The sequence below is a fragment of the Puntigrus tetrazona genome, unplaced genomic scaffold (genome assembly GCF_018831695.1).
Source record: "Puntigrus tetrazona isolate hp1 unplaced genomic scaffold, ASM1883169v1 S000000846, whole genome shotgun sequence".
Lineage (NCBI taxonomy): Eukaryota > Metazoa > Chordata > Actinopteri > Cypriniformes > Cyprinidae > Puntigrus > Puntigrus tetrazona.
The window spans coordinates 935338-958385 of record NW_025048446.1 but is presented as its reverse complement, the minus strand read 5'-3'; the positions used below and the strand labels follow the sequence as shown (position 1 = coordinate 958385).

At 35.8% G+C, this 23048-nt stretch overlaps 1 long non-coding RNA gene across 1 annotated transcript; it reads right to left on the bottom strand.

Moving 5' to 3' along the window:
• Positions 1-12860: 12860 nt before the first annotated feature.
• LOC122335692 lies at positions 12861-21368 on the bottom strand. The gene is made up of 4 exons (XR_006249000.1): positions 21293-21368; positions 19488-19605; positions 19099-19186; positions 12861-13548 (listed from the first exon to the last, which is right to left on the bottom strand). It is a non-coding gene; the product is annotated as an uncharacterized LOC122335692 (long non-coding RNA).
• Positions 21369-23048: the final 1680 nt, after the last annotated feature.

Here is a 23048-nt window from a genome sequence, read left to right as displayed (position 1 = left end):
GTTTTGCAGATGGCGCTGGAATGACTTGAAAAAATAAAAAACAACGTTGACACTCCAAAAAGCTAGCTATCAAAACCGATTCATTGACATTGACCGCACCACTAGTATTCTAAAGAAATGTTGATGTAGATAATTAAGTATTTATGTAGAGCCATAAAGATAATCCTGACCGGCCTGCATCCTAATGTTCATGTTTCGCTCTCGGCGGCACATCTCGACTCATTAGGCTGCACGCCACAGGTAAACTCATTCTCATTAGCCTCCTTTCTAGCTCACTAACATACCCGACGAACCCAGCAAACATCATAACGGCCATATCTGTTAGTGGCACGTGCTGGTTATTTGTGCGCTCCTCGTCTAGAACAGAAGATCCAGACGCTTTTAAATCTGGTGCATGCTTAAACATTTCACGTTTGTTTGGAGGACAGTGTGTTCTCCGCGGTTTACTTAAAATGGTCGTTTCAGACTGTACACAAGAACCGGCGTATTTTCGCGAGTCGTCAAGTATCTCAAACGAGCAGAGAAACGATTACTCCGAGCGATTCTACCGGCAAGTCAGACTCCCGGGCCTCTAAACATAATGAAGAGAGCACTGCTAGCCAATGTGCAAGAGTTTAGTGCAATGGTTTGTCCTGGGGCTTCTGCTTTTCTTAGAAGAATTTAATGCATGGTTTCAAAATGGACGGAAAAGAGGCAGAGCCAATGGAAAAATATAGTTCAGCCAAAAATGTTAAATTGCTGTTAACTTTCTCATCCTCAGACCAACAAAGATGTCCAAGAATGCTTCTTCTTCAGTAAATATGATTTTGAACTGAAACTAGGGTCCTTGGCGATTTATGAAATGCTTGTCTTAAAATGCTTTCATAAAATAATTGTGTAAACATTAGATCATTGTGTGATTACAAAAACTAACTAGTGAACTAAACCAGTTTATTTAAACAAAAGAACAGTTTTGCAGAAAATAATCAAATTTCCTTGTTGCCTGAAGCTATATTTTAAGCTATATCATAATAGAAATGTTGTAAATAATGTTTAGTTTCTTACACAAACTGATCGTTTTGTTTCTTAAGACCTGAGGAGCCAAAGCTATTATTTTTTTCTTGAAATGCTTTTTTTATTCTCAATACAGACATTTTATGAATCACTAAGAACCACCGTTTGAGCTAAAAATCTTTACTGTTCCGCTTAAGAAAAAAAAAGTCATCTGCATTCTACATCTAGGATGGCCTGAGGGTGAAAAAACAAACAGCAACTTTTAAGATTAGCATTTTTATTGTTGTTTGTCAAGACTGTGACCGACTGAATAAAACACCTCATAAAACAATCATTTCAATCAAAGCATAATTTCCCAAATACATACTCAAGCAGCTTCTCTGACAGAACGATACACTCTAAAATCAAAGATGCAAAAAATTGAGCATGAATACCAAAGCATCACGAATAAAAAATCATTTGACCTCACCCACACACTGCAGGGTTTAGATGACCTCTGACCTTCAGCCTCAGGATAAAAATATAGTTTCCTGCCAACAGAATAAGAAAACTTTGCTCCGCTGTTCAGCTACAACAACTCGTACTTCTGATTGACCTTGTGCAATTTTTAATACCGTATCGAGCTTCAATCTTCATTAATTCGAATTTTTGCAACGCTATTATTATTTATAAATATTCAATGTGCTATTTATACCGTGGGTTTGGACGTACATGTGGGTGCAAGTCAAAAACTCAGCTGGCAGCTTCAGAAAGTGGATAAAGCCAAATTCAAACAGCTGCAAAAGAGAGACTCGAGGGAAAATGGCCTGAAATCGCTCACAAACTGATTATTAATAAAGCTAAAGCTATTTCTTGCCAAATAATATGACACAGTATCAATATATTGTTCAAAGCTTTAGCTCAGTTGGCCATGCTTACTACTAAGTTCTTACTACTGCAGAAACAAGGAATAGAAGCTATAGAAGCTAATTAATGTTGCTTGATGTTTCTACATTTTGCACCAAACACCCACTCACTTTTCATTCAGAGGAAGCAGAGTTTCCCTGAATCTTCTAGAACACAGACAGAACACTTGCTGATGTTCTCCTGAATTCCTGGCCGTGTGTGTTCTCCTCGGAGGACGTCCCTCAGGAGCGGCTGTGGACAGGTCTGAGAGACAGAGAGACAGCTTTCATCTGAGAGGTGTTCACCCGCAGGTCTAGAGGTCAGAAACCATCCGATTTTGCAGTCAGATCTCGCGTTCATAAAAAAAAAAAAAAAAAAAAAAAAAACGCAGACATACCATCTGCATCCAGTAGAACTGCTGCTATTTTAATTAACAATGACTAAAACTAAATCATAAAAAACACTTTAAAATAAACGAAACATTAAGTGAAATATATATATATATATATATATATATATATATATATATATATATATATATATATATATATATTTCACTAAATATAAAATACATTTCATTATAAAATATATTTCACAAAATATACATATAAAAAACATGATTGTTGAAATCTGTTTTTGCGAATAAACTATATATATATATATATATATATATATATATATATATATATATATATATATATATATATATATATATATATATTTATTTGCAAAAACAGATATCAACAATCATGTTTTTTTATTATATTATCATGTTGTTATTGTGTTTGTGTTAGTTAACCATAGATTTTTTTAACAATCAATATAACTCAGTTTGATTGAGTTATGCACAATTAAAAACAAAAAAAAAACATGATTTTTGAGATTTTTTAAAAGTGGAGTAATCAGGTTTTTGCAGATGAGCTCATCATATATAAACAACATTTTATTTCAGCTAACTAAAACTAAAATGACTGCATTTCGCTGCATAGAGGGAGCAATGAAATCATAAAAGCTAGTAGCCAGTGCTACGTTTCTCAAATATTAAAATAAAAACAAATAAAAAAAAAAAAACTATTAATACAATATTAATAGACTTTAACCATGATACTAAAATAAGTCAACATCTCAAGTCTTGCACAAAAAAAAAAGGAATTAAATTTTATATATTTAGGACATATATTTTATCATTAAGATTGTTAGTCAAAGGTTCAGTTGCATAAACCTTTTTCTGTCTAGTTTAACATTTTCCTAACACTTAATGGACTTTATCTTTATTATATAAATAATGAAAACTTCATATTATTGAATAAAAATGCATGACGGTTGCCTTCCACCCTCAATGCACCCGCTTTGATGAAGTAAGCTGTAGAAAAGTGGTCTGAATTGGCAGGCTTTTCTCCCCAGCTCGTGTCCGATCATCTACAGTGATGATGCCCCTGCAGATTTTTCTTGATGGATGACTATAAATACCGGAGCTCGTCCATAAACACCCTTCAGCACCGCGGCTCTCTTCTGACTCACTGAGCTCTTTTAATAGCGCTCTTAGCGTGCGGCCGAGGGCTGGAGGCTTTGGAACCCCACTTGTTTGATTAGCCACTTCACCCCGGACTGTTTCTTCACTTTTGATTCACGCCGCGATAATGCCGGTCATTCTCTACGAAAGCGGCGCAGAGTAATGTTTTGGTCAGCAGGTATAGCGTATGTTGACCTTTCTTAAGGCTCGCAGTGTTCTAGATTTCTCCAAAAACACCTTCAATTTATTTTTTCTTACAATCGTGCTGATTCTTTTGCTCCACAAGATAGGCAACTAATGCACTGGAGTGATGTAGATTATTTTTATCAACTAAACTTCTCCCATGAAGATGCAAACTACTTCTCTTAACAATAATACAACCTAAAAGTCAACATGTCCCGATTCAGAAATATGGTTTATTAAATTATAAATTACTTGCTTACTGTACTGTTGTCCTTTCTTACTTTTTATTGTCCTTTTTTTTTTTGCACACTTAAAAATGCACAAGAAGTGCTTTTAAATGCAAAACTACTGCTAGACAATACAAGCATTTATGCAAATGGACTTTTGACTCATAATCTTTAATCATAAAAAGTGTCTCATTCCTTATATTCACTAAAATATCCACAAAGGCACGTTCTTGCTGATAAGTCTACAGGGTTGCAAAAAATATGCACTAGTTAAAACCGTCTTAAGAACGCAGACTCATTTGTAAGTCGTTCGAATAAAAGAGTCTCCTAAATGAATAAATGTAAATAAATGTTCAGCGTTGACTGTTGGCCTCTAACCTGTAGAAACAGTGGACGTTGCCATCCCTGAAACCACCAGCCATCCAAAATTGGGATAAATAAAGTATTTTAATAGGGAAGATTGTTGTTTTCATGCAGCTAACTTGTACCAACAGCACTCAACAGCTAATTAGATAGTTAGCCGAAATGGAAAATAATATGGCTCCCATTCTGTCGTCATAGCAACAGGAACAGTGTTTCAAGGTACATGTCATTTTAACTAAGATCAACAAAATGCATTTTTCACTATCATGCACTTTCATTGTTCACCTGTACAATCTAGCTACAGAGCAAACAGAGCATCTCCAGCAGTGCAAATAATACATAAAAATAATAAATAATAAAATACTAGCAATTTGTATGATTGATTCATGCAGCATCAGGCAAAAGTTTTCATTTAATGCTTCCACGATTGCAAAATGCGTTGTTCCGCAATGATAGCAATGCCATTTGAAAACAGTACAGTGTTTTCAAAATGTTCAAATGATTAGTTATTTAGGGTATGCTTCGACGTTGCAATGCTATGATTAAATTAAAGACCAAATTGTCTGTTATCCGTGTTATTTACAGTATTTTATTCAGTTTGACACAAATCTCCTCTGAGCCCGAGATCTCCCGGGTGAAGGAGATGATTATTTATAGTGCTTCAGTGCACGTAACTGAAGGGTCACGCTACTCGATTTGATTCTGAGAGCCGCTAGCAAAAAGCTAACGGATCGAAAGGCCTCTTGATGCCGAGTGCAATTATTACACTCCATTGAACCTGGAAAACACATTGAATATCCCTCCAGAGACAATCAGCCCAGTGGAAAAAAAAACAAAAAAACACTTATGGCATGTCACTACAGAGAAAACACAAAATGCGATTTTGGGCTATTTTGCCTCCATAAAGTCTTCGGGAAAAGAAAACATCTAAAGCACACGTTTAAGTTTTATTTTATTACACTCTGTAGATTTCTATTACACTCAGATCTTTAAAGCCTGTTTTTCTTCACTTCGGAAGCACATACGCTCGAAAGTTTGGGATCGGAAAGATTTTGCTGCATTTATTTGATCAAAAGTACAGTAAAACAATTTAAAATATGAATGGTTTTCTGTGTGAATACATGGTGAAAATGTCATTTATTCCAGTGATGCAATGCTGAATTTTTAGCATCGTTACTGCAGTCTTCAGAGTCACGTGATTTTTCAGAAATCATAAACTGATTTAATATCAATGTCGGAAACAGTAATATTAAATATTTACTTAATCCTTATTTATTTATCTTTTAGGAACCTGTGTTACTTTGTCTTGGATTATTTGAAGAATGAAAATAATTTTGTCACAATACTCTACCATTCGAATATGTTCTAAACGATTTCTATTTTGAATAAATGCTGTTTTTTTTTCAACTTTTATTTAATCAAAGAATCCCGAAAATGCCACACTTTTGAAAAGAGCATAAGCTTTTACTCCTAAATATATTCTGAAGGTGTTTGTCCACATACAATTCATATAGATTTATATAACATCTTATTTCTGGTGAAAGCAAAACTAACTTACTGTACTGTGGTTAATCAGCCGGGGAAGTATAGCGAGATCAAATTTTTTGGATACCGACATTGTTGACTTCAATGTGACAAAGGCAAGCGAACGAAAAGGAAGAAACAAGGGGGTTGCGACGATAACGAAGCTTGTGATGGCAAAAAAAAAAAAAAAAAAAAAAAAAAAAAGCGCAGCTGGTGATGCCGCACAGATGAAAGAAAACAAAGCCAGAACAGGACGGTACAAGGCTGCTTCAATCACGGCTGTACGTTACAATCCTCCAGGACACATTTAAAGGCACTTTACAACCGCACGCCTCAAACTTCCCCGCTTCCGTTGCATTTGTTAAAACAAAACCAAAAGGCCTTGATTGAGTTCCGTACGCAAGTCTGTCTCCATCTAAGAATAAATAAATATTGTTTCTCTGTGCTTTTGTGACAAATGGGTTCGTCACGTCCTCCTCGTATTGTTATTAAAGCTTGTCCTGAGCGGCTGCCAGTGGGGAGACATGAAAGAGAAATTATGATTCTGACAAACACCGTCACAATGTTCTCAATGCTCCGCCATCACGCGGCGGATAGGAGCGCGCTTCAAAGGAAATGTCAGCGTGAGATCATGAGAGACTGACAGCGGCTTACAGCGCCACGACTCAATCAAGTGTGTCAGTTTGACTCGCACACAACGTGAGGAGAAATGAAAAGAAGTCGAAGTGACTTATTCTGCTTGAATTTAGAGAAGGAATGGTACGAAGGGCGGAGAGATACGGATGCCGATGGGTAGTCCTTAATGGGACACAAAGGCCTTATTTATTTATTTATTGCATGCTAGCATTGCACAACCGTTTTTATTTAAGGAAGGAGACATTTCTGAATACACTTTTTTTTTTTTTTTTTAGATGTAGAAAAATGGCAAGCGGCTCAAAGAATAACGCAGCAATGTATACAAACATGAAAATTAATTAATAATATAAAACAGAGATTTCATGTTAATGCACTGGAATTACTTTTGTCATTAAATAAATGTTTTTTTAATTAAATTAAAAATGTAAAAATAATTTAAAATAAAATAAATTAAACAAAATCATGCATCCCTTTTCAAAACTGCTTATCCTCTGTATGGTCAAATTAATACAATAAAAATAAATAATAAAACAAAATTAAAAAAAAACATTTGGAAAAAAATTTTACACGGTAAATATAAAAATAAATTGTTCAATTTTATTAAAACGTTTTTAAATGGATATTTAAAGTGAAAACGAGCAAACTTCAATTGGTGTGTACTGCAGAAAGAAGTGAAGAAGAGACTTCAGCACGACACTGAGCACTTAGTTAAAGTAGCGGCAAAAAATGGCAAAGAAACAGCTTTTGCTCGTTGAGCACCACAAATCATACCAGAAAGACAGCCTAACAGCGGCTTGCATTTTCACTGAAATAGCTGAGACACCAAAAACTGCATTTCTGGCCCGTTAGTGATATGGGACGCAGCCAATGGCACTCGGTGCGACAGAAGCTCCATCTCACAGTCACAATTCTCATCTTAATACGATAATAAATGCACTACACTGTACACCTAGATCTTATTGTCTAGGATTGTTTATCTCTGGATTTCTTTCGAATATGAATATATGAAAATCCCGAGCCTCGCATAATTTCATTTTCAACCGTCATTCACTTCTTATGCAAACAGCGACGATCCCAAGGCAAACACTTCATATCCTCTGAAGGCCGAAAGACGGATCTTGATTTATCCTTATTCGCGACACGAAACATCAGCTTGAAAAATGAAGCAGCGGCAGCAGCGGCGGCGGATCTTGTGACTATGAAATATCGATCGATTTAATGCTTTTCAGAAACCGAGTTCAGGAGGAACGTGCTCCTTTCTTTGCGCCAAACGTGTCTAAAGAGCCGCTTCATTGTCTTAATAATTCTCCCGGCGTGCTTCCGCCACCCAAAACCAGGAGCGTAGGAATGATTTGACAAGTGTGGGGACACATTCAAGACATGGGTTCTGATTATCTAGTACGCCTCTGCCAAAAACCTTCATCTGAACTTGTGTACAAGCCTCAGCATTCAGAAGAGCGAGTCAAACCTGTTTTCTTTTAACGCTTTTATGGTCTATATGCCGTAACATCGTCTAAAATAGCTTTACTTGTCATTTTGTTACTACCATTTAAAAGTTGGGGTGGCTAGATTTTTGAAAGAAGCCTCTTATGCTCATCAAGATCGTCCATTTATGATCAAAGAAATGTTACAATTTAAAATAAGTGTTTTCGAAGTTAATATATTTATTTATATATAGCCAAAGCTGAATTTTCAGCATCATTACTCCAGGCTTTCTTCAGAAATCTTTCTTATATACTGATTTCAGATTTTTGTGTAGAAGGTAGAAATTTCTTTTCAAAATTCTTTTGAGAATATAAAGCTAAAAACACCATTGGTTTGAAATAGATATGTTCTGTAATATTTAAACGTTTGATTAATGAATCCTTGATGGATAATTTTAATTAAAAATTAAAAATTAAAGTGTCGTATTTCTAATACGTTACAAAGTCTTTGCGTAATATGAAATAAAAATGTGCACATTATTTCATTTTAATCATTAAACTCTTAAACAAGAAATCCCTCTTATTTTTTTCATTCATCATGTATTCATGCGCCCAGTTTTTCATGATTAACAAATTCCAGATTAATAAATGATCAGGCTATAGTTTGTTGGCAGCTGTTTTTGGTTTACCTGCAACTTGTTTTATTTCTCGCTAAAGTTGCAATACATTAAAACTATGATTTAGATCATAAATGCCGTAAACCTAAAAATAAGTGTAACAAAGTAATACTTTTAAAATGCTTTTGTAGTGATAACACTGTCATGATAAACACGAGATACAGTAATACGTTTGATAACAGAATCATTAATATTTCATTGGCCTTTGTGAAGTATGCTGTAAACCTCAATAGATTAAAGCTCCCCGTGATGAATGTTCAATGCACTGAACAGAATCAAATAGGAGAGTAGAGTGATAGTAATGTATAATGACACGATTAAACACTTCATCTTTATTAAAACGCAGAGACCGGACACCCAGCATTTAATTTCCAGTTCAATTTTAAACGCAGCTATGTCAAATTGTGCAAAAGACTTATTGTCCATGTGTGTTTTTTGTATGTAGTCACACAAAAAGCTCCTGATGAAGTCCTCCTGCTGTATTTTTCTAATGCAGCGCATTACAAAGCTCTATTGAGCCGCTAGAGCCAGCGAGCAAACAGACAAATAGACACATAATCAGAAACGCAGAGCTGATTTAACAGGCACGGAGGAGAACAGCTGGAGAGAGGTACAGGTTTTCAACACTATTACTTCAGCACCTGCTTCTGGTAACCTGCTAATATGTAGTCAGGGGAAAAATACACACTACGCAAGCATGAAGACGTGAAAGCTCGCTCAACGCATTGAAAGAGCACAGCCTGTTGCGCATATTTTACGTGCATTTCACGTGCTGCTATTGTGGCAGAACCCGAGCTCAGTCCTCAGTGGGCTTTAAATGTTTTCTTCATGCGTTAACAGTTTAATTCACCCGCTCCAGAGGATTCTTGGTGGTAGAGGAAAAACTGTAGATCTGAAGATGTTTACTCTAATGTTACAGCACTATAAAACATTACAATAGTGAAAAGGAAATAATACATGCAAATAAAAATAAATAAAATTGCAAATTTGACTGTGGTTAAAAAGATTTTTTGGCTTTTGTCCACATGAGAGTTACCAATCCAACTTAAAAAAAAAAAAAAAAGGGAATAATATTGGATTCATTAAAAAATAAGAATATAAGTGAAATTATGGTGAAAACAAATGCTCCTTGAAAACTAAAAAAATGTTTTGCTTTAATTTTTTCCCGCATGCAAGTTACCCATCTACCCTTGTCTAAAAATAATTTAAAAAGGTAAATAAAAATGTATATTTACAATAAAAACAGTAATATCCAATATTGAGCTAATTAATAAATAAAATGTTTAATGAATAACAATAATAACAATCAAACGTTAATAGGATAAACAAAAATACATTAAATAAGAATTTTAACAAAAAGATTTTCTAATGTTAAAACGGGACTAAAATATCATAAATGATAATGGTAAAGAAAAATAGTAATAAAATATTGTAACGCATATTTTAAATTAAAAACATAATATCTTGTATAGCACTGTTATTAGGTATAGACTGTGTCTGTATTATTTCGCACTTCTGGACGTCATTCCTTATCAATCTACAGCCTCCTCAAAACCATTATAATACGAAATACACTTTACACAGAAGGCTGAAGAACGCTAAATGAATTTTTTTCTCAACACAACTTGATCTAAACATAGCATGTGTCTTGACACATTTCATTTCCCAAGCACTTGCACTTTTAAATTCTACGCATTTCTTCGGGAAGCGAAGGAAATGTATAACAATGCAACCATTTCCTTCCTGTTGTTCCATTTATTCCTGATCTCTAATTTCCTAGAAAACATTAGCTGCTATGGTTTGCAGCGTCTTTGGTGGTCCCTCCGAGCGCTAATAGCTCGATTATTCAACTCCGGTCCGCAGCTCCAGAAAAAAAAAAAAAAAAAAAAAAAAAAAAAAAAGATCTGCACATGAAGATGGGGGGTGTTTTTGATTAACGGCACTGATGTGCCACCCGCTCATTAAGAAAGACTGGGAAGGTTAGTGACAGTAACACTAAATGGGCCACTCGTCTTCCCGCACGAGCGTGTAAACGACATTCACACGTCTCCTAATGAGGACCGCAAAACATCCCCTGAATGATTATTTGAGCAATTTCAGTTTCACAGAGTGAACACGGGAAATACAGAGAGATACTTAATTGCTTTGGGGAAAAATAGATTGAGTGAGACAAAATAAAAGCGAGCGTGTCCATGAAGCATGTTTGTTACTGGGGAAAATCTGTGGAATTCTACTAGTAAAAGCATTTTAGTTTATACTAAATAAAACGTCACTCAATAATATTTAAATATCAAATTAAAATTTTGTTAAACTTTGTCTTATTTATCGATAGTTGAAAGCCTTAGTAAGTAAAAGAAAAAAAAGCGAACATTCAAGATAGTGCTGACGTCACACTTTCAGTTGCCATGGAAACCGTGTTTCTGTGTTTTCCTGTCTTCTGTTCTGGTCGTGTATTTATCAAACCCTGAATTACTCAGGAACACTGCTAAGAATTGACTTAAGTGTAAAAAAATTCTTGGCTCAAAGTTAGTCATCAAGCGTCTCCGTCATAATTTAGGCAAAGTGCAGGACTAAATCTTAAGTGTCAGTCTCAAGCCGGGCTTGCACCGTGCCATTTTGGGAAGTCCTTTAGGAATGTACTCAGACTGTATGAACATTATGATTATGATTATGTCACACAGTGGGATCAGACCGTAAGACAGTTGGACTGTTACTCAGTGGCCCGAGGTCAGAGCTGCCTTCTGTCAGGCGATTTTGGAGCACTTTTTGCTTCCATCTGCTGACAAACTTTATAGAGATGCTGATTTCCTTTTCCAGCAGGACTTTAGAACTTGCCCACGGTGAGAAGACCACTTCCAAGTGCTTTGCTGACCATGATATGACTGGGCTTGATTCACCACGTGGATATTTTCAAGAGAAATATCGAGAATTGTCGATTGTTTTTCACAATATAAATTTTTTTGAGATGTACCTGTATTAGCTGTAACATAATGGTGGCTGTCAAAAACAAATTAAACATTGAAAAACAGTAAAAGTTATTATGAATATGTCATGTTGCATATATTTCCCTCTCTGCAGTTTATTTTTCCATCTGACTAATGAGTTTAGGGTCACAAAATATGTTTTTTCTAAGGAAGCCTGAATGTGACATTACATGCATATTAAAGACGTTATATAGACGTCTTTGAGCAGTTGAAACACAGATTGAGCTATTACATTGAAGTTGCACTCTTTATTTTAGCTTACCTTCGACATTTTGTGCTGAAACTGGTCTTAATGTGGAGGAGATGAGTGGCTACAGCGATCGTAGCGCCAAAATTAGACTTTTTTCGAAATAAAAGTATCATAGCACAATACTTATTGCGATATATATCGCATAGGAAGTGGCCAACGTTCTGTCCAATAACAGATAACAGGCCAGAGTAAACGATTCTTGGGATTTTTTTTTACCCAGCTCTACTAACCGGAAGGCTAGTTGCTGACTCAGCATTCAAATCTGTCAGATCAGCGCCAAAATCCAGACCCCTTACTCTGTCTCCAGTCACAAGATTTATTCTAGTTTTCATCCCATCAAAAGCAACAGCAGTCCTATTCGATCGCAGCCCAGGGCAGGTTCACTGAGGCTCCAGCCCCTGTCCTGATCAACTACTAGGCCCAAGTTCTGTCCAGAGATGGATTCGGGCCAAAGGACCAAACTTCTCCCAAAGAAAGTCTAGGCTGGGCCAAGGCTAAAGAGGCTGCACCCCTCTTGAATGAGTTTAGTGCAAGATCGTGCTTTCCGAGAGGAGTCACACTTTCAGTTGCCATGGACACACTGTTTTCTTTGTTTTGGGTAAGATTCTGTGTGCCCTTTTTGGTTACGTTCCTGGTTTCGTTTAGCCTTATCAGTTTACCCCCAGCTGTGTTCAGTTAATAATATATGTCGCAAAAAACAAATTTCACAACACTTTTTAAAAATAAATCTGCTCATTTAAGAAAGGGGAGAAGGAAAGAAACGCCTTTCTTGCCTTCTTTTCTTTCTCTAAAAAGCTTCACTACCTGTGATTATAAAAGACCCCCCCCTCCCCATTTTATATAGCGAGTGCCTTTTATCAGATATAATTTTTATAGTTTTACCAAGTCATCTAGTCTGATGGGTTTGTTGTAAACCAAGAAATTTACTCGCAGTTCCGTAACGTTTCAGGGCCAGCAAATAATACAAAAAGTCAATACACCTTTAAGAGTTACAAAATGAATCTAATTGAAACTAAACCCTTAAATTAACATTTATATAAAAACCTGGACAACTAATCAATTAGTAAAGCGGAGTAATTTATATTTCTGACCCCTTTGGCTCATGAGGAAAAGCGGCAAAGCGCAAGTGAAAAGTGTTTACAAAAAGGCACAACAGCAAAAATAGCCTGTTTAATTCTAAGGATTAAAGAGAAGGTGGAAAACAGTCATGAAAATTAAACCGGTTTGGCTCAAGAAACCATGACTAACATTGTGAATGGACCACGGGGGAAATTAAAAAGATAAAAACTTAAGATAGGCTACTATACTTCAACTTACTGGTTATTCCTGTTTATGCCACAGAAATGAAAGACCCAAATAAACAAGTACATGTGTTTTAAAGACAGATAAGGAGAATGTCTCCATACGGATTCACAACGACAACAAAAAACCCTGAATCCTGATGCCAAACAGCACACACACACACACATAAACCCATTGGGACGACACACTAGAGCAATTACTGCTATCTGTGTGGGTTAATTTGGTACTTTTGACACAACACAGATGGCCATCAGTCACCGGTTCAGCGGCCATAGAGCCAGTTGGTTGATTTGAGAGGACCTGATGCTTATGACCGGAATAACACTGGACACACTGGCTCTTCTCCAGTGTTGGGAATGAAATACTAGATTCCACTTGCTAAGTACTGCGCAATAGATACGCAGTATTTGTTTTTTAAAAACAGTAGTAGATATTGTTCCATAGTAAACATTCTGAAGAGTAGCATGTAAGCAGGTCCATCATAACTGGAGATATCTATCCATTAGTAGACATGCATCAGGTACCTTCGGAAGTACATGATTTGAAGACCACCATCAGGTTCTCGGTTCATAGTCATAACTCTGGAGCTGCAGGAATCATGACAACATTGATTAGTTAATGACATCAGGTACAAAGGTACATCTAAGTCCGATTAACACTTTTTAAAGCATCCAATAAATTATTGGGCTTTGGTGAAACATTGTAATTGTTCTAGATGGTTCTGGATGGACAGTAGTTGGACAAGCAACACAAAATCCTGCCCCAAACTGACTAGTCAAACAGAAGCAATGCTTCAGAAAGTCCAACTAAGTGCATCTTGCTTACAGCCTTTGCATATTAAAGTAGGACAGGACAAAGTATTTTAACATCCACACGTCACCTTTAAGGCCATTGTCATGAGTGTTCAAGAGGTTACAGCAAATAATTAGAGGTCACTGTTGAGGACAGCAAACAAAAAAAAAGCCAGACTGAACTGAGAAACAGTAACAATGGTTTTAAAAGCCATATATTAACTAGAGGTACTTTTGTTGCTCATTTACAGCTTGGAAAAACTAGTTTCAATTGTTTATATAAGTCTAAACTTTTTCTCAGACGTTCTTCTTAAAAGAATAAATTTATAAATACACATAAATAATTTGACATGAAAAAGAATGTTGAACTATGCCATTTGTTATCAATAATTTAATAATTTACAAATTAAGATCATATTAATCATCATTCCATGCGATAAAGTAAGTGTTACATACTCAGAACCAAACATTAAGTATAGTATATAGCGCAAATTCATGCAATTCATGAACAAATGACTCTTATGAAAAAACTTCATGAAAGTCTGAATATTGAAAACTGGCTCTTTTTAGTGAAATAAACATCTTGTGTTCTCTGACTAATGAATGTTTTTTTATATTGCAATTATTTTTGGCAAATTACAGTTTGCCAAAACAGTTGACACCTATGAGCCGTTTTTTAGTAAATCAAAAACATACAGCATAACTACTTTCCTTTTATCATTTGGAATATATAACACAAAAAATGGGAATCAAGAACATACAGCACAAACAGTGTAGTCTGATTCATTAAAAAAAATCAAATAAATCAAAAATACCTATCTTATCTGATTCTCAAACAAATGACTTGTACTTTCCAGATTTCAAAAGACTGTGAATAAGGTGCTGGTATTTTTTTTTTCATAAATTACTAACTCTAGTACAGTACTTACTGAATCAACATCTAACTTTAATTGCTTGCATGCTAACATTATTTGTAGTGTCCATCTCATAGGTGTGTTTTGTGTATCAGGCTACACTTTCTACCATCTCTAAATGATTTTATTGTCTTCCCATGAACAGAACACAGCGTCCTGTCTATGCAAATAAAGTCCGCATTCACATACAATAGCCCCCAGACCAAAAAACAAGAATAATTGCAAAGCAAAATAAGGTAATAATGGCATATCACACAGAATTCTTCCCATTGTGCCTCCATGAGTCGTTTTCCTCTGAGACGCAGGAATCTCGTTGAAGTCTAGGAGAAACAATTTTTTGAGGCTGACAATCTACTATATCCGTCGTCTCCAAATTTCAAATTATAACTACAGATGACATATGCAGATATCAGAAGTGAGGTGCAGTAAGGGCGGACGGACATGTGTTTATTTGAGGCTGACTCATCAGTCTGTCTAAGCGAAACAGCCGCATTCAGCACAGCATGCTCATTAGGAGATACTTCTGGATTGAAACCAGACAGAACATTTTCGTTTTTATAATGCGTTCTGTCACTGCGCAATTACGAGTCTGGCAGAAAAAGCGAACTCTAATTTAAGAGTTTTAGACCACTTTCACACCTTTCTGTTTGTTGTGATCCCGAGTCAGTTTGACGTCAGAGTTTGATTCGTTCGGTTGGTGAGAAAGCGGTGTACTGAAGTTATGCATGTGAACTCCAGTACGCAGTTTCCAATTAGTATGAAAACAATCCATCTCAACCGGCGGAAGCGAGCAGCTAATGATAATATATAATTTGTAGCGTAGCATATTCCTTGTTTGATTTCTCACAGCTGCTTGCCTCTGAATAAACTGCTTTAGCGTGTTTTTTTTGATGGTTAATCCAAAAGGGAACAAATAGTCATACAAGGTTTTTAATTTGATTTGATCTTTTGGGTGAAAAGCTCAGTAGACTGTAAAAACATTTGCACAACTTCCTCGGTTTTAAAACATTATTCACTGAAAGTAGGCTGAAAAATGAGTCGCTCTGCACTTCTGTCACCTTATAATATAATTGAAATTAATGACCGCCCCCACATTAACACATCCACACCTACATATACACATCATCTACTACTTGACTTCCAAAGGATACCAATGTTAGGATTGAGTGCATGGTTGAAGTTCATTTTCAACACTGTGGCAGGTTCATATCATGTACGTTAGCGTGACGCAATTTACTGTGGATAATGGACCACTATGAAGCATCTTTTGCAGCTAAACCTAATACTCATGCCATCCAAGGTGCAGATAAGTTGTTTCTTCATTATAACAGATGTTGAGAAATTAAGCATTACATCAATTGTTCGCCAATGGATCCTCTGAAGTGAATGGGTGCCATCAGCTTGAGAGTCCAAACAGCTGATAACAACATCGTAATAATTCACAAGTAAGCTACACCACTCCACTCCAGTCCAACGTCAAGTGTGTTTCTAATAAAAAATATCCATCATTTATTTTAATTTTCATCTTTTCTTTTAATCTCCAACAGTCTAAACTGATCTAATCAAATATATTAATGAATTTTTATGTGAGAGTAGATTGACCTTATCACTGAATAGAGCATTATTAACGATGGATTATTATTAAAGAACAACATTTTGGACAGAAACAACAGTTTGAAGATAAAAAGGCTTTAATGATGGATTTGATTATCACAAGCATGCAGTGTTTTGCTTCTCAAGACATTAATTGATGAACTGGAATGATGCGGATTACGGTGATGTTGTTATCAGCTGTTTGGTCTCTCATTCTGACGGCACCCATTCACTGCAGAGCATCCATTGGTAAACAGGTAATGCATTGCTTCTCCGAATGCTTCATCTTTCATGAAGAAACAAACCCATTTACGTCTTGGATGGCTTGAGAAGGAGTATTTATAGAGTATTCTAAGGCATTGGATTTGCAAAGATAATGTAGCCTTCATAATAAAATAAAGAATAAAATAAAATGAGTAATTTAAAATTGCTTGCAAAAAATTGCTTCCCCTTTGAAAAGTATGCCATGACGTCAATATTCAGTTGTTTATTATCTGTTCGTAGCATAACCCATTGTAATATTTACTCTCTCCTAGTGATCGTGATAACGCCATCGCCTGCTGTGAACTCCAATCCCATCGAGAAAAGTACATCTAAATCTGTATAGAAACCCATAATCAAGAGATGAACGCTTAATAGAGACTTCGCCTTAGAAAAGACGAGTTTTGATATGAATATTAAGCATAATATCTCTCTCTAGAACAAGTCAGAATTGTTGAGCTGGGAACTAATTCTATGTGATTTGATAGATGGCTCGTGTTAATTGGTGGGTTGAAGAAACGAGGCGCATTGTCCTCTCGGCTCTCCTGTTCGGTGTTTAATTAAAAGCACTTCCTGTTGGAGGAGGGGGAGAGGAGCGCTTCTGATTCACAGGTGTTTGCTTCTGTAGGTTGCCGTGACAACCCAGCGGAATCCCATTACATTCCATGAATGTTAAGATTGTATCATTTACTATGGCATTTTCCCTTCTGAAAAAAGAAACGCAATCACATGTTCTTTTTTTTTTTCAGTTGCTTGCATGTCTCAATTAAAGTGAGCGTAAAGGTTGCGTATTGAACTGGAATCCCTTATGCGTTTGGATTTTACTTTTATATAGAGTACAGCTGGAAAACGTGGCATCCGGAAATAGAGACATTATTGTAACCTAAAGAACATTTTTATTATGTTAAATAAATAAAAATACAACTAACTTTATTTTAGCTAGTTGCTAATGCAACATTTATTATTTTTGTTTTTAAATAACTAAAACGCAATAATAATAAAAAATTTAAAAAACACAATAAAAGACATATAAAAAAATAATTGTATATCAATGACACTAACAAACCTAACATATAAAAGAGAACAAATTCACTCGTAAACCCGGTCAACAATTTAACACCAGCTGCAAATGTTCACAGTGCCTGAATGTTGATTATTAGGCCCACGCAGAGATACCACCATTCAGCTGTGAGCTATTTATGTCAGAAAAATGGCAGCTTTCAAAGGTCAATAGGAAGAAAATAAAAGCTTTCAAAAATTATGTTTACCAAATTTGGAATTAAATCTACACTTTTTTTCCTAACTGTCCTATCCTCGGTCAAAAGGAAAACCTATTTGTTATTTGTTCGCACTTTTACCGAAAGCAGCTTATTTTTCCATAATAATAATATTTTAGTTGTTTTTAATTTTCACTTGCTTAATTTTTTAACCTACCTGGTCTCATAAATATACCTGGGAACACTTTTTAGCGAGACACGAAATACCTACCAATAAGTACATATCACTGCAGTTTCCAAATGAATCACAGAACACCAGAGACAGTAAAACTCTGACACCTTTTACTCCCGTTTTAATGAATAATGTGTCATTTTCGCACAATTACTAGAAGAACATCATGTTTTGACTTCATAACAATATTAATATGCTTTGAAAGTGGATGCTTTTGATAGTTAGCATCACACATATCCAGCTTCATTTCTATGGGTTTTCATAGACAGGTTTACTCTGTAGCTCACGTGTAACTACAGTTTGACAAAACAGATCAAATCTTCATCCAATAAAAAGGAAGTTGAAATGGCACGGTTGCATTAACAAATACCTTTTGATCAGTTTTGCATTTGTTAACACTATCGAGTAGGTTCAGGGTTGGATTTGGGCATATTTCCAACATGATAAAGCATTAACTTTTAGGTACGGTCTCAGAATATATGTAACTGAAGCAAAACAATAAAAACACAACAATACTTACGTAATAAAAATTTCTGAAAGTTTATGTATTAACATTTCTCTTTAAAGCGTGCAATAAGTCACATAAAAACAGTGGTAGATATATTTTATGAGACCAGATTGTTTTTAACACTTTAACACTATTTTATATATACTAATATATATATATATATATATATATATATATATATATATATATATATATATATATATATATATATATATATATATATATATATATATATATATATATATATACATCTTTTTTGTATTCATGTTGAAATGAACTATGCAAAAGACAGCAAGCTAGGGCGTTTTTTTAGAACTGAAACTTGAGGACAGATATCAGACTTCCAGCACACCGAACAAATCAATATCACATAATCATATGCTCATGAACTGTAAGCACTGCCAAACACCTCTTCATTGTTATAATGACCGAGCAGTTCTGAAATTGAATATGCCCACTTTAAATGCAGATGAGCGCTAGTTTTGTGGGAAAATAGGCTACATGATAGCCCATGGAATGATGTTTGAATAATGCTGTCAGCTCTCCACCGGTGAAAACGCTTTATAGGATTACTGAGGCTCCTTTCAAATGGTTACTTCACCCAAAATGTAATTTACTCACCCTCGTGTCAGTCCAAACTTGACTTTCTTTCTTCTGGGATGTTTTGAAGGATGTCCACGCTGTTCATTTATATATGATTCACCAGGAGCTGTAAGATTCAAAAATCACAGAAAACACAAAACGAGTATATTAAAGCTCAAACTGTCGCTTCTGTATTTTGCTTTCTCCAGTATTAAAAAAGGTCCTATTTGAAGATAAATACGCACAGATCAAGCCTTTTTACAAGCAAAAAAAGTCCAAAATCAAATTTGTCTTTGCATTTTAGTGTGCTGCAAAAAACTATTTTTAAAGGATTTATTATTAATAATTTTTACTGGAGGTTTTAAAAAATGATCGATTTATTTTTTACAGGCATGCACCTTTAAATTGACTGGAGTCACATGATTTACCTGAGGATTATTGTAATGTTTTTATCAGCTGTTTGGACTCTCATTCTGACGGCACCCATTCGCTGCAGAGCATCCACTGGTAGAGAGCGTAACATTTCATATACCACAGAGGACCTGACTGGGTAATAAAAACATAAATGATGCAGATTTATTTTAAATAATTACTTCACCGTTCACACTAAGATCGGAAATGTCTATCAAGTTAGTAAGGCCAATTGCCTTCGAAAGAAGACATTACGAAATGTTAAACTAAATCGTAGTGTACACGTTTCTTGTTTTATATCATATTAAATTCTGCAAAAGCGTGTAAGCTGAAAGTAGTAAACACTGCAGCGCTATCAAAACACTTATCCATTTCAGCGGCCCGACACAGAAACATTGGCTCATTTAACAGCGACGCTTAGTTTCACAGAAATCACACACTTCACCTTTAAGCGAGGAGCCTGCCAGAAAAAGCGTCGTCCCACACATTATCTGAGGATTATAAAATATTGTTTACATAGCCGAGATGTAAAAACTCTCACATTGAAATGACATTTGTTTAAAGCAACTGTACGTCACGTTTCTTTTTACCTTAAAATCAAGGGAATAACAATAAACATAACCTTTCTCAAGAGCCATTTTCAAAGGGGACACAAATAACGGTGAACGTGATTTCACCAAGCACACAATGCTCCTGGAACAACATTTCAATCAACCAATCAGATCTGAGGGATCATTTTTCAAGAAATATCGGTTTTAGGCATATGATCAGGGTTAGGTGCTTCAACGCTCTTGTGACTCAGATACCATTTCCATCTGATTTTAGGAATACGTTTTGGGTATAGTTAGGTTTAGGGGTAGGGATTGGGATAAATTCATATTTTTGGACATACATTTTGTTCCAAGATCAACAAAAACAGCATTCCAAGGCATGAAGCCATGTCCAAATCTAAATTTTGCTAAACTTCTTGTCTCTAGATGTACCTTCTTCTGATCTAATTTTAAAGGCAACATCGATGTATCTTTCGCTACCTTTGATATCCCACAATCCTGTGCGCTTCATTCTGTGACGACTGAGCTAAAAAATAAAGATGGCATCTGAAAGTTGCATTTGGTGGCGAGTTTGTGTGCAAATGTATATTTCTGGCTGGCTTTTTGCACTTTTGATGTTATTTCTAGCAAGAAATCAGTGCTTTGCTAATTAAATATTTGTTTAGGTTTCGCCTCAGAAGCATGTCTGAAATCACAAGGTGTCCTTTCTACAAAAATTCTGCCTTCGAAGTCATTGCCTCATGAGGCCTAGGCTTTTGGAGTCAGAAATCGCATACTTCCCTACTATGTAGTATGCGAGAAACAGTATGTGAGGTGAGTAGTATGTCCGAAATCATAGTATTCGAAAAACAGTAGGCGGATGACCTACTGCTTCCGCCTGAATTACAGTAAGCCTGTGATGGACACTTTATTATCCAATCAGATCACGGGAGAGGAGACGTCATATTCAGAAAAAGTGGCGGAAACGTTTAAATAACATTACCTCAGAGAAAAAACATCGTTCATTGCGATTAAATAATCAAAGTTAACGGACTAAAAGTAGACAGTACAGGTTTAAACGTTGTAAATCGATGAGATCAGTTCGTGAATCTGCTCTAAAAGGTTGTTTAACACATTTTTTCCTTTAAATTTTCATACTTATATGAGGACGCGTGACACGCGTGACAACATCGACACTGTAAATGTAATACGTCCGAATTCCAGTCATGCTACTCTCATTCATACTATATCATGCACTGTTTTAACAGTATATTCAAATTCAAATGCAGTACCTACTGAAGTTGCACGCGATGTCGGACGCGGCGGATTTCATCTGGCGCGCGCACACGCGCCTGGCCCGAAGTTAACTTCCGGTCTGTGTGGCATGCGCTTCCCATACATTTATTTTTTGTGGCGACGTGCCACGATATCAAAATCGATCAATTTTCCAAAAGGCTTCGTTGAATAAACACAAGCACGTAATGCACGTTTAAAATCAAACCGAGGAGTGGGTGTTTTTTTAATCACTGTATTTCTGAAGGAAGATTGTCTTTAGGCAATGTAAGGAAGCGTTTGTTAGCTGAAAGCTGCTTTTTTCCCCCTATTCTACAGCCGTTACCGGCGATACCTCAATTTCTCGCGCATAAAGCACCTCCTGCTGTCAGAAAATGAATTTGCGTTTTTAACAAATGCGTCTGATGTACGCAGCAAACATATTTAGCTTATATAATCTACTCTAGAAGGACTTAGCTGTCGTTATTGATTCTGTTGGGGTGTCTGCCGGAAGTTAGGTTAGTTAACTTAGTTAAAAATACACAAATGTACGCATTAAAAGGAACTATTTAAAAGGTCAGGTTGAATCATTCACTGGAAACCAAGGCTGAGCTGCAGACATATCAGTTTAATATATTCAACATACCCAAATTAGAAATAAAATAGCAAAATATCTTCTCATGTTGCTATGGCAGCAACACAAAAGCAAAAAAAAATAAGCCACCGCTTGTTGACTGGATCTCGTGACCAGACTGTTCATCTATGCGCATTCTGATTAATTGTTTGAATGCACACAATCAGCGTGGCACAATATGTGCACCTATGCTTTTATATACGTGCGCACTTCAGGATATAAAGTGGGTCATAAGCACCCAACAAAAGCTGGACACAAAAGCTCTGGGGTCGAATCTAAATTGCCATCTAATAAAAACACAGCGCTGTGCTTTGACCGAAATATCAGTGAGCGGCCAGCAGCATTTGATCTTTTATAAATAGCAGTTGAATACGCAGTCCAGTGCCTTTAGAGCAGATAGCACACTGCTCATGTTGATTAGGCTCTGATTGGTGCGCGGCAGCGTTTTGGCTCCTTTATTCACCATTGCCTCGCAATCATCAAAACTCACCACACGAGCTTTCATCTGCACACTCAAAGGCGTCTGGGAGGAGAACAGCGACCAATCAAACACAACTCCCAGACTGCACTGGTTCCTTCTTCTCAGTAGGGTGAGTAAAAGGCCCAGCGTTTTACATTAGTGCAAAAAATTGGACTACATAATTGCCTGCTTTGGCTTGTAGCGTTCACTCGGTTTCCATACGGTAAGACAATAGCCAGCACTTCAGATCCAGAAACGTTTACTGAGGAAAACTCATCATCTTGAGCAGACTTCAGGAAGCCGGTGATCCAAACGTGAAAATGATCTCATTGTTTATTTTATTTTAGTTTTAGTTAAGTTTTGTTTCAGTTTCAGCTGTTTCTGACTTTAATGAACCTGGATTAAATTAGAAAAAATACTCAACCTAAACCTAAAATAAAGTGAATAAGTAAACTAAATCAAAAAAGTGCATAAAAAAAAAAAAACTGAAAATAGTAATACATATGAAATAACACTGTTCCAAACCCATGTGGTGTTTTTATGCATCCATTTTCCAAAATGGTTTTATATATATATATATATATATATATATATATATATATATATATATATATATATATATATATATATATATATAATCATATAAATCAAATTTAGCTTTTATCATTAAAAAAAACCCTGA